Raw genomic sequence first — 18,617 nt, 5'->3', positions numbered from 1 at the left:
TCTCTGGTAATCAACAACCATCACACACTTAGGCAATATCCTTGTCTTCAGGATATTAGCCATAGCAATCTTAAGAAAAGAGAAAAATACAAACAAGAAGAATTCACCTGCAGAGTCGTGTGAACGGTTACAAAATTTTATTGAGCATCATTAAGCAGATCAGCGGAGTGAAGATTGATATGAAGACAACACTCATGCTCTTGGAACACGAATGACTTCTCGTGCGTAGCAAATGGTTGACCCCACCGTCACCTAGTCACTGCTCTGAAAATGGTAGGCATCCTCCAAACGGGACGTGCTAGAGAGAGTTTCCAAACAACTGACATGAGCCCAATTGCTTGCAAAAAGTGTCAGTTATGACAGGATATTGATGAAATTAAATCAGAAAGGCCTTTGGAGGAGCAGAGCCATTAGACTTACGAGGGTTGAAGAATTCCTGCAATTCATATCGATGTTCACCCGATTCCGTTTGCTTTCCTACCAATAATCCTTACATGAACAGACTCCATCTTTGATATGATGAAACCTGATCCTGTCTCTGACGATTATCTCTCGAGAATAAACCTTGGATATTGATGCGGCGGAATACGTGGCAAAATCGATATCTCGAGAAAAATAGGTTTGACGATCTTGTCTCAAGGAAAACGGCCTCCGGAGCAAAACTCACGCCCTATGGCAGTGAAATTTCGATATTTTAGGCGAATTTCATCGCTTAGGGCTTCAAACAGGCAATTTATGTTAATTAGGGCGTTTTTTGCTATTTTAGGAAATAATTTATCTTTAAGAATATTTCGATATTTTAGAAGATAGTTTATCTTTAAGGATATTTTGTTTCTTTCGATTTATTCTCGTTTCTCTAATTAAACGTTGTAAGCCCTTAGGCAAGGAGAGTCGTCTTTTGGATTATCAATAAAATTCAGAGCTTTCGTGCTTTGTCCAATCTCGGATTGATTCGAGTTTGATGCATATTTCCTGGTATTCGTAGAATCAACAGGTATAGAAGGTCGTAGTTCCGGTATTCGTGCGCGAATCAACGGGTCTGTGATGATTATTCGCGTTGTACGCTGCATCAGTTGGTATCAGAGCCTACGGTTGATCTTAGATCAGCGATGCTGCCCAGGAGGAGGGATCGTGTGGAAGATGTTCATGACCGTGACAATCTGTGACATCTGGAGCAGATGATGGATCGTATGATGGAGCAGCTAACACAGCAGATGGCTGCATTTATGGAGAATCAGAATCGGAGAAACCCTAATCCGAATTCTGACCCTGATCGAGAGGAAGTCGAGTATGATTCATACTCTGAAGGGGACACAGACGAGACTTTGTTTTCCGAAGAGGATCCGTTTAATGACGCATTTTTTGTAGCAGGAGGCGATGGAGAGCCCGAGTTCGATGAGGAGGAGGAGATTGTGACAGTTGAAACTGAGAGATACCGACGTACTCTTGAGAGCTGCTCCTTAGTAAAAGACCTCGATTTGCTTCCTTATGGAGATCACACTGAAATAGGAGAAAGAGGGGTGAATCTCAACGGCGGACAGAAGCAGAGGATTCGGCTTGCCCGTGCTCTTTATCAAGATGCCAATATATATCTCCTGGATGATCCATTCAGTGCAGTTGATGCACATACAACATCAAGCCTTTTTAATGATTATGTCATGGGAGCACTCTCAGATAAGACAGTCTTTTTGGTGACTCATCAAGTCAACTTCCTACCAGCTTTCGATTCTGTCCTGCTGATGTCGGATGGGAAAATCTTGCAAGCAGCCCCTTTTGATCATCTCCTTGCCTCGAGCACGGAGTTTCAGGACCTTGTGCATGCCCACAAGGAGACTCTATGGGACTACAAAAAAAAAAAGGTGGCAATTCGGACGATGACAATTCGAGAGCGAATTCTCTCCATCCAGGGGAAAATGATGCGGCGGAAGATGTGACAAAATCGATATCTCGAGAAAAATAGGTTTTGACGACCTTGTCTCAAGGAAAACGGCCTCCGGAGCAAAACTCACGCCCTATGGCAGTGAAATTTCGATATTTTAGGCGAATTCCATCGCTTAGGGTCTCAAACGAACAATTTATGTTAATTAGGGTGTTTTTTGCTATTTTAGGAAATAGTTTATCTTTAAGAATATTTCGATATTTTAGGAGATAGTTTATCTTTAAAGATATTTTGTTTCTTTCGATTTATTCTCGTTTCTCTAATTAAACGTTGTAAGCCCTAGGGCAAGGAGAGTCGTCTTTTGGATTATCAATAAAATTCAGAGTTTTCGTGCTTTGTCCAATCTCGGATCGATTCGAGTTTGATGCCTATTTCCTGGTATTCGTAGAATCAACAGGTATAGAAGGTCGTAGTTCCGATATTCGTGCGCAAATCAACGGGTCTGTAACGGTTAGATATGAACTTCGTGGCTTGATGGCAATCTCCACAAACTCTCAAATTCTTCACGATACGAATTGTAGCTCCTGGTGGGGTATTCATTATTCCATAAGCAACGGCCAGCTTCTCACTTTGTCTCGATAGAGCTGTTTTCTTATCTTCCTCATCATCTATATCAAGCAACACTTCACTGACTTCAGGAACATATCCTACAGTCTTCAACTTTGTTCCCATCTCGTCCAAGAGCAAATAAATCTGCTTGGTCTGAGGATGGGAGCGATCACCCACGAGGAACTAATGGAACGCACCATTCAATTCAATCGAGCTGCAACCTGGTGTTTTTGTCCTCCCGATTGATTCGACCTTCTCCCTTAAAGTTCTGGCTTCCTTCCATCTCCCAGAAGCAGAGTACACATTAGATAGCAAAGCTCGACAACCTATGTGGTTTGGGTCCAATTCTTTAATGATTTTCCCGATCCTTTCTGCCCGCTCAACATCTTCATGGATTCTACAGGCTCCAATGATGAGGATAGCGGGCATGACAATGAGGCTGATACACACGAGCTTGAAAGTTGGATGCATAAAGAGGGAGCTGATGCACAAGATCTTAGAGACTTGCATGTTCCGAATGGGCCAATCACACAGGCGAAAGCCAGACAAATCCAACAAGTTATGGAGAGCTTGTTGATGGGCTTTTTAGGCCAAGGGGAGTCTAATTCAATTGGGCCTCCAAAATGCTTTATTCAACTGACTTGCCATGAAATAGTCGATAGCCCACCTAAAATTGGAGTAAACGCATGAGGAAAGTCGAGAGATGCTGAAGATGGAATAAAAAATTGCCAACTATTCTAGATAGCATTTATTTAATTTCCTCTGTTATTTCTGACTTTGGTGCTATTTATAGTGCATGTGAAAAGAGTACATTCGGTAAGTTCTATAAGCATGACGAATTCTTATTTAGGGCGAATAAGCTATGCATTCCTAATTCTTCTATGCGTGAATTATTTGTGCTTGAGTCGCATGGGGGAGGTCTCATGGGTCATTTCGGGGTAGTTAAGACTTTGGATATTTTGAGAGAACATTTCTTTTGGTCACATATGAAGAGAGATGTGGAGAGAATTTGCTCTAAATGTGTTACTTGTAAGAAGGCGAAATCAACAGTCAAACCACATGTAATGTATATGCCTTTACCTGTTCCTAATGAGCCTTGGACTGATATATCCATGAATTTCATCATAGGATTGCCTAGGTCTAGTAAAGGATGAGATTCCATTTTTGTAGTTGTAGATCGATTTTCTAAGATAGCTCATTTTATTCCATGCAGCAAAACTGATGATGCCACACATATTGCTAATTTGTTCTTTAGGGAGGTAGTGCGATTGCATGGGATACCTAAGACCATAGTTAGTGATTAAGATGCTAAGTTCTTGAGTCATTTTTGGCGCGTCTTGTGGGGAAAGTTAGGAACTAAATTGTTGTTTTCAACTACTTGGCATTCCCAAACGGATGGGGAAACCGAGGTGGTTAATAGGACGTTATCCACTCTTCTTCGCACTGTCATAAAAGGAATTTGAAGTCTTGGGAAGATTGCATACCGTTTATTGAATTTGCCTATAATCATACAATGCATTCTTCTTCTAACTTCTCACCATTTCAGATTATGTATGGTTTTAATCCATTAATAACTTTGAATCTAATCCATTTGTCGATGAGTGAGATTTCTAGTCTTGACGGAAAGAAAAAGGCAGATATGGTGAAAATGATTCATGAAGAAGCGAGGCAACATATCTTGAAGAAGAATGAACAATATGTTGAACGTGCCAACAAGGGACGGAAGAAAGTGACTTTTGAACTAGGAGATTGGGTGTGGATTCATATGAGGAAGGAAAGATTTCCAAACCACCGAAAATCCAAATTGAGTCTATGAAGAATTGGACCATTCCAAGTCATAGCCAAGATAAATGATAATGCTTACAATAATAGATTTACCATGTGAGTATAATGTTAGCCCAACTTTTAATGTTTCTGATATTTCTCCGATTGATGTAGGTCTCGATTCGAGGACGAATCCTTTTGAAGAGCGGGGGAATGATGAGGATCGCGGGCATGACAATGAGGCCAATGCACACGAGCTTAGAAGTCGCTCTCGTGAATAGGGAGCTGATGCATAAGATCTTAGAGGCTTGCATGTTTCGAGTGGGCCAATCACTCAGGCGAAAGCCAGACAAATCCAACAAACTATGGAGAGCTTGTTGATGGGCTTTTTGGGCCAAGAGGAGTCTAATTCAATTGAGTTTCCAAATGGCTTTATTCAACTGACTTGCCATGAGATAGTCGATAGCCCACCCAAAATTGGAGTAGACGCATAAGGGAAGTCGAGAATTGCTGAAGATGGAATAAAAGACTGCCAACTATTCTAGATAGCCTTTATTTAGTTTCATCTGTTATTTCTGACTTTAGGAAACTAAGGTTATTCCAGTTGTCAAGTTTATTAGTTTCCAGTTTCTCCTAGGCTTATATAAAGGAGGCTGAGTAGCTGATCACATGGAGACTACTCTGGTATTTTTGGTGAGATTTTCTCCTTTGTTCTTCATTGAACACCTTTGAACGAACAAGTGTGACAGCTTGTAAATATTCGGCACAATTTGATATTATCGGTTCTTGTTTCTTCATAAACAATAGGTCAATAATCATTGTCTTGATATTGTTGGTTCTTGTTTCTCCATAAACAACGAGTCAATATATCATTTTCATCTAAATCTGTGTTTGGCAATCTAGGAATCAATTCAAGTTGGTCGTCGAGTTTCACAATCATTCATGAGGTTCGCATCATCCAAGCAAGGCACCCCATACCGCCGCATCAGGAGTGATCTGCAAGCTTGAGATTATATCCTCAGCTTCGTCTAAAAGCCCTGCACGACCAAGTAAATCTACCATACACCCATAATGCTCAATCTCGGGCTTGATGCCATAAGCACTTTCCATCATTCTGAAATATCGTCTCCCCTCATTGACCATGTTCCCGTGGCTGCAAGCATTTAGCAATGAGACAAATGTGACTTTGTTCGGACAAACCTTTTCGACCTCCGTATCTGCTTGAATGTTTCAATAGCTTCCTCACACTTCCCGTGCATCGCAAACCCACCAATCATGGCATTCCAAGGCCATACCTTCCCCCTCAGACCACGTGCACTGGAGAAAACATTGGACGCAAATTCTACTTCCCCACATTTTGCATACATGTCAATCAGACTAGCAAGGAGCCATTCGTTCATCTTAATCTCGTTCTTGCCAATGAAAACATGGATCCATCTTCCCTGGTCTAATAATGCCACTAGGTTGGCACAGGCTGAAAGAGCGCTAACCAGCGTGAATTGATTAGGTTTGGCCCCACTCTGCAGCATCTCATGGAATAGGTCCAGGGCCTCCAAGAAACAACCCGCCTGAGATATCAAAAGGTTACATCAGAGAAAAAATTTTCCACATTTAAATGTTGAAGCATGCTACAGTTTGAGTTTGTAATTTAAGATGGTATTCGCGACTCGTAAAAGATTATGCTGAAGCACAAGTTTTATTACTATAATCTCAGACCTTTGAAATATCCTACATCATTCAATTCGATTCAATTAATGTAACGCTAGCTTACACTTCACGGGGACCATTATTCACCCTGTGAACATTATTATTTTGCATATCTAACAGTTGCTAAGAGCAATTATGCTGTTGTTTATGGCAAGAGTTTTCTCTCACCTGAACGTAACCGGAAATCACACTGCTCCACGAAACAAAGTCTCGTTCCGGCATTCGCTCAAAGAACTCCTTAGCTTCATCCAACTTCCCTGACCGGACGTACCCGCTAGCCATTATATTCCATGAGAACTGTTGCGACTGATGTACGATAGTAGAAGACAATATGAACGAAAAAGCAAAAGTGACACACGGAATTGATTACCCAGTTCGTCAGTAATTCTGACTACGTATGGGGGCGCCGCCAAGCCAGGTATATCCACTATTTTGAGTTAGGGTTACAAGAGATATAAACTGCTGTTTTAAAGGGAACAAACCCTAATTACATCCCCAATGGGCCGAATACAATATGGGTTGGATCGCCGATCTCGACCCGGATTCACAGTACTTCAGGCTCCATAACTTAACAAGAACATGTCCCGACTCGGACTCCAATCAAACACCCGCCTGGCCTCATCCACCAATCCCCAGTCCGCATACATCCCAATCAATGCATTCGTAACAAACAGATTACCCTGCAACCCAGCTTTAATCCCATGGGCCCGAACTTGCTCCCCATCACAAACTCCCAGACCTTTCCCTCACGCCCGGAAGAGGAACGAACGTGTACCTATTCGGCCCGAAAGAGCAATCCCTCAGCATGGATCTGAACAACAGCACAGAATTGTTAGCCGAACCGTTCGTCAAGGATTGGGCTTTGATCATCGTATTGTACAGGAAGACATCGCGGTTTCGGCCCGGAATTCGATCGAACACTTGCTGGGCATAACTCAAAGACCCGAAGCTGGACTCAATGAGGAGCTTCAGCAGCTTGTTTGCCGAGACGGGGCCGAGGATGTGGCCCGACACCATCTGGGCATGGACTTGCCAGACATGGTCAATGGATTTGCAGGAATCGAGGAGTGGCAGAGAGGTTTGGCCGTTTAACGGCGTTTGACAGGTCAGGGACGACCTCACTGTGCTAGTTAACGGCCGTGAGAGGCTAACTCCGTCAGGGACCAGCATTTATTCGAACGGAGGGACCAATTGGTTCAAACATTTGCAACGTTCAGATAGGGGTGTGCACGGGTACCGGGTATACCCGGAACCGGTTGGAACCTACCCTAACGGGTAGGGTCTGGGTAGCTCGTATTGAAAATAGGATAGGTTCCGGGTATTAAAATTAGGAACCTGTGAAAATCGGTTCCGGTTTCGGTTCCTACCTACAGGGTATCCGGAACCGATTATTTATTTAAAAAAAAGAGGAAAGAGTAAAGTTACTATCTTCTCTAATGAATCAGAACATAGGTACTTTGTTGTGTGAGATCGTATTATGGATGTTCAATTTTGTCGATAGATTGATGAGACATATTATTATTTCATTGTTGTGGATTAATCTAAATTTTGTTGATAATCTATTTGGCATGATTACTGATTATGTATGTGATATTTTCGATTTTATTTAGCGAGAGGAAAAAATTTACAGGTTCCAACAGGGTACCCGGAACCTGTGGTATAATACAGGTTTCGGGTAGGTTCCGGTTCCATGATTCAACAGGGTAGGGTCCGATTCCAAAATCTTGGAACCTGCCCCTTACAGGGTAGGGTCCGGGTATTATAAAAAATACAGGGTAACCGAAACCGATCACCCCTACGTTCAAATTAATTATTAGTACACAGAATATATTTCGGGGACCAATTTGCCTTGCGGTGTATATTTCAGGGACGAAATCGTCAATTTCGTCGTAAAAATTGAAAGTTACCAAAAGAAATCGGTAAAAATGTGAAAAAGAAAGTACTCGACGGGGCCCACGGCTGAGGAACACAACCTCGTATTTTTTTTTCCTTTTCGATAATGACAAAACTTCGTACTTCGTTTCGTTGAACTCCAACGCACCGATCGTTGACAGTTTTTGTCTTGGCTTAGAGTTGTTATCTGTGCTGGTCCCCACTTTTTCAATCAGTGAGGCAATTTACTCCCGAAAATAAAAGGAACAAAAAAAAAAATGTTTGATTGCATTTGCCCATCTGATCCTTTTCAATATATTCGATTGTAATTTTCATATATTTTTCTCCTTCCCTTTCAAGTACATCCTACTAAAGTTAATTTCGAAATCGAGCACCGCTATTTACGTTGTCAAAAATTTAAATTTATAACATTTTAATGTATTATTTTAAAGTTAATTTTGAAAGTTTTTTGTTAATACTTCCCAATGACTAATGTGCTCATTTATCATGTTAGATCAGTATATCTTCTGCCCAATAACTTTTGAAATCATTAAATTAACTCATTTTTAGTATAACAAACAAAAATGAATATAAACAAATACGCATATAGTTTTCGCATATAGATACAAATATTTAAATAATGAATGGACCGCTTAGAAAAAAAGGGACCTTCTAAAGTAATAAAGTTTGATTAATCTTGCGGAGTAGCGCGGTCAAGTTTCGGGTTAGTATATATCATTTCTGATTTATCTATTATTATATTTCGACTTTCCAACTAAGTGATTGAAAAAGATCAGTATCTGCTTATTGTAGACCCCTTTTATATTTCAAAATAATAACATAAATGGCCGTGAACAGAACAGTACTGTAATATATATACATACATACACGTACATACACATATATAAACACGAGTAGCATATATTTACCACCTTTTTTTTTTTTGGAATGAATTGCGGTCAATCTAAGACAGCTGGCGAAGCATTTTTAGCTATCCATGCATAACTCGGGAAACTCGCCAATACTTTGGCAGTATTTCAGAAAGAATTAATAATTAATTCTTTTGAATATATTTAGGCTCATGATGTATAATAATTAAATTTATCGCTAATGCTGAGATCTCAATGAAACACGTGATTTATGATTCTCTGGCACCGCATCGATACCCCCCCCCCCCCCCCATGCAGCAAAAATATTTGTTTAAAACATGCTATCCACACAAACACTGTAACAGTTGTGGACGAAGATAGATCGATTCTTTAAACATATACACGGCAACGGGATTTAGCACGTTATGTCAACTAATTGGATGCTCTTCAGCTGATGATTACACATTTGTTTTTTAATTAATTAATTAATTATCAAGATCAGAGACCCACCCATCCTGACTAATTGTACGCATTTTTTTACTTTTTTAGCTCTATGCATCATTTTTTTTTATATTCGGAAATTCAATAAACTCAAACTATTCGATTACTATTCTAGTCGAGACGTATCGACTCACTAAATGATAAAGATTTTCCAACGTTAATTTTTTCCATTCACAAAATTCGAATTTTAAATTTTATTTTAAAAAAAATAAGGATCGGACCGTATAAATAATGTTACGTTTACTCATGGCATCTTTTTAATTCACAAAAAAACTGGGTCTTATCAAGTGAAAGGATAAACCAAATTGTACATTTTTGTCATGTTCTCTAACTTCAATTTTTCCAATTAATTAAATAGCAAATGGAAGAGGGTCTTAGTCGATGATAATTTTATATTCTGCAGTTCATATGACTAGCTAGTCACTTGCAATGAAAAGCCTCTAGCTAAACCCAAACTTTTTTTAAAAAAAAAAAATTCTCAAAACAGTAATGAGAATTCTTCATTCATTCAAAAAAAAAAAGTTGAATACTAGAGGAAAATACACAAGAGGTAATCATGAGATCAGGAAGATCGGTAGATTCATCGAAACTAACCAAAAGAAAAATGGAAGTGTAAAACACATCGGTGGGTGCACAATATAATTGTAGAAATCCTTCCTATACCAAGTTCCTAATTCTCGATCTTCTTCAACGTTTCAACATAGATGCAGTAGAAATTTGGAGCGGAATCCTCAACCTAACCCATAATCCAGGTACATCAAGATTAGCTAAACCGATCTAGTTTAATCATAAGCAACCTAGTTTATATAAAAATTGCACATTTATATCTAGTCTTCTTTTTTTTTAGAACTAGCTAGTCTATTTCATATTTACTCAGTTCATATGGACATCAAGATAAGCTAATTTCAATTTAATTTTCTTTATTGATTTTTAGCTTCTAATTTTGTACGTGACTTTTCAATCTTATATCCATGGAGAAGGTACGCACACAAATCGCTTTACCATGTACGTCAAAATAGCTGGATGTGAAGATAAATGACGCTTAAAAAATGTGAATGTAAATTCACGGACTTTTTCAATTAGGAATTCTCAAACGATGATGATATGAATGGTTGTGACATGCCGACTTGATTGATTGGTACAACTATTCACGAGTTAATTTTTCCGATGTTGTGGTCCTCACTCTATATATATGCAAAATTACATATTGTCAATCTTGAGTCAGACTAGCTTGTTGAACACGTGCTATTGCATATTTATATATATATACACGATATGTATACATATATAATTGTTAGACTATTAGAAAGAGTACGTAGGTATCCAAAGTCATAAATCGTAGGTATCATGTGAGAGTATACGGTCAAGCTGCTCACAAGTCAACAAATTTTTTTTTCCTGATAGATCACTAGCTGGTCAGCCTTTTAAGAAGGTTAGATATGAAATGACTGTAATATCAAGGAGTTTTGTCTAGAGATAAAAAGAAATATAATTATCCATTCGATTTCAAATTTGAAATTCTTTGAAGTCACCGGAGCGCTTTTGACTTGATTACTCGTTCTGTGCGCGACCGTGGGTTCAGAGCCTTGGAGATTAGTCGAGCGAAATCGGAACACCCAGGTTAGTAAAAAAAAACAAAAAAAGAAATGCCTGCACATATTCCTAGTTGTCTCATGCGTATACATTAGTATATATATGTGGAGATTCCATGTATGGGCACGCGTAGTATTTTTAACAATACATTTATAATCATTTTGCGATGAATTTGATTATATTTTCCGTCTTTTTTTCTTCCTTGCTGTCCACGCCATTAATCTAACGTGCATGGCATAATTGACGGTGTATATATATATATATATTTAGGTTAATTACACCAGAAATACAAAATGTTTTAAAAATATATCATTTTGGTACGAAAAGTATAAAACATAACAATTGAATACGTGAAGGTTGAAAATGTTACAATCAAATACATTCCGTCAATTCTCAATTGAAGTCATTACTCCGTGTTGAGATGTGCACGTGCAAGCATTGTTATCAGAACCGGATCGGATCGAGAATCGACAACATGTCCGGTTCGGTTTGCCTAAAAATTCAAATTGCATATTTGAATTGCGGACCCATTAAACTAATCGATTTTGAGCAAACTTTCATTGAACAGGCTAATTTATGGGTTTTTTATTTAGTGTAAAAATTGCTTGATTGTGTAAGAATTTGAACTCATGACCTCTTGCTTTCCATACTAGCATATTACAAATCAAGCCACCACTACTTTCTTGTTCTTTAAATTATACTTTTAAGTACTTATTAAAATTTAATATTTATTTTGGAGTAAGAAATATTAAATATAGATATTTTCTTACACTATTATTATATTTCTTTGAAATCATCATACTTCTATCTTAATTATTATAATTTTTTAATAATATGAACATTTATTTTATTTTAACTAAATGTGCGGTTTGACCCATCGAATTTCCGGTTGGATCCATAAACCCATGACCCATACTCTTTTCGGTTCATCATCTGGTCCGGTTCTGATAACACTGCGTGCAAGGGGCATCAAACATGATTTAAAATTTAAAATAAAAAATTAATTTTAAATTTTAAAAAAATATAAATATAAATATAATAGGAATTAAAATAAATAAATAAATAAATAAAGAACGAGAGATGTCCCTCTACTGATGGAGGGAGATGATGTGGGGTGGGCCGCCCCCACCGGCGAACCCACCCCCAATCGAGGTTACCGGTGGGAACAGAGCTCGCCGGTGACCTCGAACCGGAAGTGGGATGCCCCCGATTCTGGCTCCTCAAATTATTTTTTTTTCGTTTTCGTGCTGCCCCGTTTCTTACTCCTCTTATTCTTTCTTCTTCTTCTTTTCTTCACTAATCTTAAATCATATATGCAGGCAGGAGGAATCCTTTTCCCTGCTGCTCATTTCTTTGTCTTCTCCTCGACTTCTTCCTTTCCGTGCTCAACCTTTCGGAGTACCCAACTGCGGGTCTCTCCACGAAATGGAAGAACAGTGCCGATGCTGATCAGTCCGTGTTCTTCGAAGAAGGAACCACAACCAGGGGTACCAGAAAACCAAAGATTCTCAATAAACAGGGCAACCCAAGCCTTAGTTTTAGTACATCTACATAAATCGGAAAAGCATATTGAATCAATGGGGACTGCCCCCTTGACCTTGATCTTGAGGCTGTGATCTTGCTCCTGACAATGAAACAAGGAAACCTAGAAACATGAGATATTGTACGAAAGGCCAGAAGGGTGTCGCCATTGTTGGACTTTGTTGACCTTGATCGGAGATCGGAGGGAGAGACACGAGGGCGAGATAAGGGGAGAGAATTTTCAAGAAGCATTTCTCTAATTTTTTATTATTTTTATGGTTTAATATTTTGTTTTTATTTTATTTATTTTGCCACGTCTGCATTTTGCGTATGGGCGTCAATCAGACAAAATGTATATAATTAAAACATTTTCAACTTTCGTGTACTTAATTACTACGTTTTAAACTTTTTGTATCGAAGTGATACACTTCTAAAACATTTTGTACACATGTTATAATTAATCCTATATATTTACATTTATGTTGATGGATATTTCTAATTTTATAACAGTGCAAGTGCGAGTGGTCCTTTCATTTTATCGGTAGATGAGTGGTCCTTTCCTTTCTGTCAGTTCGTGTCTAATCCGGTACGTGCTGCATGCCCTCATTCATAAATAATGCGGAGGCCCCACGCATTTGGTTGTCATTCGGTGCTAGTTAGTCCATTGAATTATTTGTTGAAATGAGAAGACGTTCGCTTGAAGAACTCTAGCCAATGCAGAACGAGATTAGTCTCCCAGCAAATATTTGTTGAAACACCCTCACCCGTGATGTCTCTCTCACGGGGAAGAGGGGAAAAAGAAGACATCCCATGTGATCAAGCCCCTGAAGCAAGCGAGGTTAACTAGCTAAGCTACCACAACAATTGATCGACTGACCGTCCTTGTCAGTTGATAGATGATTCCATGATTTCTCTCCAGTTGAGTTTCATAGGAGGTTTTAGGTGATAAATATCTAAAGTTTATGTGGCCAAAAACGACATATATCTAAAGTATACTGACAAATCGTGGGGGAGGGGAGAGGGGCCCCGGCCCCGCGGGGGGGGGGGGGTGGCGGCGGCGCGGCCGGGCCCTTGATTTATAGACTTTCTTGTTGCGTGACAAGTCTACCAGTATAATCTGCAAATGGTGATGATAGCTTTTCCTACGTGTATTTTGGTATTTGAAAACTCAATGGTCCCGACTAATCGAGTTAGAGTATGGTATATCCATTAACGGCTAAAACTTTCCCAGCGTAGATATTTATAATTTACAAGACTCGAATTCAATACTTTGTTTAAAGAGAATATGTGTTGAATCATTTTAATTAATCCACATTGGTGGTGATGATAGCTTTTATATAAAAATATGCTCATAACCTAACACGGTTACAATTATATGCATGCGTGCAATTAAAATTTAGCTTTACCCACTTAGTGAGTCGACTCGGCTCGAATTGGATTACTCAGTGTCCGTTGAGTTTTAGGAAACCATCATATATACATACTGAAAAAATTTAGCTATCATACTTTGTTTACATAAGGTTAACTGATTAATTAGGGTTTAAGTCAGCTATTAGGCGAAAACTATTGTGACTGATATATTTCTGGTATACTAGAGTAGTTAAATGCATGCGTGCATTGCATTCGATATGGCAACACAATTCGTAGTTAATAATGCAAAGAAATGAAGCATAAATCCATAGAATATATATTTTTATAACTCATAGCAATATCATTAATAAAAGAAAAAAGCAACATGTCTTAGAGATTACAAAGAGTAATTCAGAATGAAATTACTGAGATAGCAAGACTATAACTAATATTCAACATAATATATATAGTAGTAATACAAACGAAAAGTTTTTTTTTAAAAAAAAGAATGTAAGGATGACCATTATTATTTTCAACTTTAATTTACAAAATTCATTCTGTCATCTGTAATAAATGGAGGGTTGGCTAAGTTCTTTCTGGCCATAAATAAAAGATATTTTTCTTCTTTATTTGTTTCTTTCCTTCTAATAACATATATTCCCTCTCTACTGGCTATGAAGAGAAAAAAGAGAAGTACATGGACCTTTTCTATATAAATGACATTTAGGAATTTAAAATAACGGGTGTCTTTGGGATCAAAATGTGAAAAAAATAAAATCAGAATTTTACACTTTCATATTTAGTATAAAATATATAGGATATAATTCACATGAAAAGGTATATACTGTTATTTTTTTAAAGAATCATAGTTGAAGACACACTTGGAGGTATGCGAATGCATGTTTTCAAAAATACAAAGGGTGTTTTTGGAAAGCAAAAGCCGAGAATCATTATGAGAAATTTCACACTTTTTTTTTATATATAGTATAGATACAAATATGTGCATTTGTATATAGCACGATGCATGGTTGATCGAGAGCATCATAGCTACACAAAGCCACGCATGTGCAGTACACGGGGAAGTAAAGATGATAACTAGGGCACATCACTACTTCTTCTCGTTCTCTTGGATTAATTAATTTTCATCAAATTTTGCGAACTTATTATAATATAAACTTAATTAAGTATATATGCTTACCGTCTGGTGGAAATTCTAATGGCCGCGCCTAAGCTTTATCCATGATGTGTCAACATCGAGAGGAACTTAGGAAGTGATAGATTCTATTGAAAGCTAAGGATGGAAAAAGACGCAATTTACCAAATGTATCTACTAAATTGTTATGCAGGCAAACCCAATAATAATTTCCTTTGATCCGGCAAACCAACAAAAATAATTTAGTCTCGCTTTTCACTTCCCAAATATTATTTTGTAACCAATTGATTCAGCCACTACAAATTGAAATTAAAATAGAACGATTAAATAGTTATAGAAGTAAATCTATCTCTCACATCTCTCTGGTTAATGAAATATATATACTCGAGAAAGAGGGCGTACAAATTCACCCGCCGGTAACGACGATGTCCAGATTTTATTCTCATGGTGATACTATAATTGTTTTTTTAATAACTATTAAGATTTCTATTTCATTATACTGAACCTATGGACTTTCTCGTGTAACTGAAATATATGTATATATACACATGGGATCAGCCAACGATATTTATAAAATTTGGAAAAAGTGTAAAAGGAATTAATTAGAAGAGAAATTGTTCGAGATATAGGACTTTTGGTTTACCACAACGTAAAACTAATAAATTCTCCTAGTAAAATTTAAATTGGAGGAAAGGGCTCCCGGAACAATACTTATCAAGCACGAGATTTAATCAGCAACCTGACTACCAAGCACGGGCATATATGTACGAACATGTGTTGTCTAGTGTACTGAGCAAATATCGCACATAACATCACGTACATGTATGTGATTGAAGGCTATCTGATGATATCTGCGGATATATATAACACGTGGAAGACCGATGAAGAGATCTGGCTTCATGTAATCTGGACTGATTATATTGTGGTCCATATTGTGGATCTGTATAATAGTTGAGGATTATTCCACTGGAGCTCGATTAATTTCCACAATTTTGGTACGTTTTCTTGCGCGTGGACCCCCAACAGTTAGCTTAACTGGAGTTTGACAGACAAAAAACTCGTGTGGTCCGACCAGAGAAATTTTGCTGATGGAACATTTGCGTTCTCCTACATTGAGTAGAGCCACACAACTCTGTGGGGGATATAGGAGGGAGAAGGGATAGAAAGATGAAGAATCAATCATCGATGCAGCCGGCGGCAATTGATGCAGATATTGAGTGCATGTGCGTCGTCCCGTTCACGTTCAGCATGATTCAAAAGTATAAACAAATGATCGCACTCGCAAACCTTTGATGTTAGCGAAGGGGCCATATATATCACGGTAGGCATCTTGAACTTCTAGTTGAGCTAGTAATTAATTAGTATCAAGCCGGTGGATTTGGAAATTGATTTTCACATGATTTTTTTTTAAAGTTACAAAAGAAATCTATGAAATTAATATAAAGAAACTTGAAAGAAAAATTAAGTCAAAAGATACGAATAGTTCCACTGATAATAATTAAATATGTATCCTCTAAATTACAGGATAAGAGTGTGTGACATTGCATCACACCCCCCATATGTAATTTTCACATGATAGTCTAGGGAAATTTGGATATACGTGCCGAATCAGCACGGCATTGGCCTCACTATCAATCTACAAGTGATCACGGTCTAGACAACTACCCGTGACATCAATTAAGTTTGATACGACCCGGGCGAGCCATAAGATCATTTTTCTCAAGATCAATGTATACTCGAGAGAGCCCTTCTCTCAGAATTATGCGAAGTAATTAATGGTTCTATTACTAGGAAATCTGAAAACTGAAGAAAAACAACTGAGAGCTGATCATGACGAAAGTACTGTTCGGCTTCAATTTCTTGGTTTTCCAGTGAGTTTGCAGGTTAATCCCGAATATGTCAAAATCAAAGACACCGAAGATTTTTTTTGGCTCAAAAGACGCCGAAGATGGATATACATGTAATTAGTTATAAAAAAAGAGAGTATTATCTGAGATAATTCTCAAACGATTAAGGCATTCCTAAACTAGAAATGATGAGTTAATTTGGTCTCCGGATGTGGAAGCCTGGCATATAATTGGACGGGTTGCAAAATGAGGTAATTCGATTTGAGAGATAACTGGACACGAGATATTTTTCCGAGTCCATACCCATGTGGAGCATAGTTAAGCTATATCTCACGAAATTTTTGCATTCATAACCCAGCTTGATCGATAGTCGGTGTTGACCGGCACGTCCTATATTCAATTTCAACCCGTTTCACGAAAAGGGGAAGGAAAGAAATATAGGACTTCAGAACAGTATAGATATGATATGATTCGGTCCTCTCTGTCTGTCCAATGAACGACCGGGATCAATAATTAGGGATTTTCTTTTTTGGGTGAAGAAAGAGATTCATGAATCCAATATAATGAAATAAAAATTTTAATTAGTTAAGAAGGAGAATCCTGATATAATATAATAAAATAAAATATCTAATTTTAATAGCTAATAAATAGGTACAGTAATTTCATCATGAAAATCAAACATGCAACTTCATAATTAACAGGTCAGAACATGTGTCACTGCGTTACAAACTTTTTATAATAATTAGGGACCCTTCCCATTGCATCAATAGCAATCAGTGTGCATGCATGTTCGTCCTTTATGGCAACAAAATTAACAAAAAGATTTAATCCAACCGGCCATTCAATAGCTGAAATATATAATTTTTTTCCTTTATAGCAACAAAATTAACAAAAAAGATTTAATCTAACCGGCCGTTCAATAGCTGAAATATATATATATATATATATTTTTGGTTGTAGGGGCTGTGGGTCTAATACAATAAAATATAAATCTTAATAGTTAAAAAATGGCACGTATAATCCCACTAAGTATTGAATTTACAATCTCTTAATTATCAGGCAATAGCGTGTGCCATTACGCTGTACTCCCTTTGATGAAATATATAATTTTAATTGCCTAAGCATAATTATTAGTTTCATCCTGCAGTAAGATATGGGGTCCACGAGATGGTCAAAAATTTATTGTTTCTAACTTGAACAACTATAATGATTCAATGACCATCCCGCCGACAGATCAAGTCGTCTAATGTCGGGATTGATCTTAGAAATAACATCTTGAGACGTATATATACATCTAATTTGGATATGGAAATCGAGCATTCCACATTCGTTCATAATTCATAAATTAACACGTCCTAATAGGTACATAGCTTAATATACATCAATGTTACTTAGAGTTAAAAAAAATCAATCCAGCATATCCTGAATGATCCATGATCTCCGGCTTGAATGGTATTACATAGAGCAATGGCGGGATAGATTTACATTGAGAGATACATATATATGGTCCCTTTGAATGGGACGTGAAAGTAACGCTCCAGCATCGTATGAAGCCAACGGACAGCAAAAATCGTGCTCAAGAGAGTTGATTGTGATAACCGGAGCCTCAATATCATCAACGAGTTATGCGTGTGGGCGGGATCTTGATATTATAAATGAGGTGCATGTAGTTAATATAAGTACATATAAGTCGAAGCAAGTCAGTATAGGACGCAAGAAAGAAAAAATAGGACTCTTTGCCATGTTGAATCTTCAGCCATAAATCAATTCTCGATCACGTGCACGGTGATAAAAACGTGCCCTAAATTCCTGCCCAGAAGAAAAATTAGTTTATCCAATACACTAATTTCCAAACCGGCACACGCACGCGCACGCGCCCGCGCCCAACCACCACCCCCCCCCCCCCCCCCCCCCCCCCCCTCTTCTCTCTATATATGTAACGGAACGATTTG

General features: G+C 37.9%; 1 pseudogene; it reads right to left on the bottom strand.

Moving 5' to 3' along the window:
• Positions 1 to 477: 477 nt before the first annotated feature.
• On the bottom strand, positions 478 to 7,396 carry LOC116210761 (annotated as a pseudogene).
• Positions 7,397 to 18,617: the final 11,221 nt, after the last annotated feature.

This window comes from Punica granatum, chromosome 6, assembly GCF_007655135.1.
Source record: "Punica granatum isolate Tunisia-2019 chromosome 6, ASM765513v2, whole genome shotgun sequence".
NCBI classification, from domain to species: domain Eukaryota; kingdom Viridiplantae; phylum Streptophyta; class Magnoliopsida; order Myrtales; family Lythraceae; genus Punica; species Punica granatum.
This window is presented reverse-complemented; position numbering and strand designations above follow the sequence as displayed.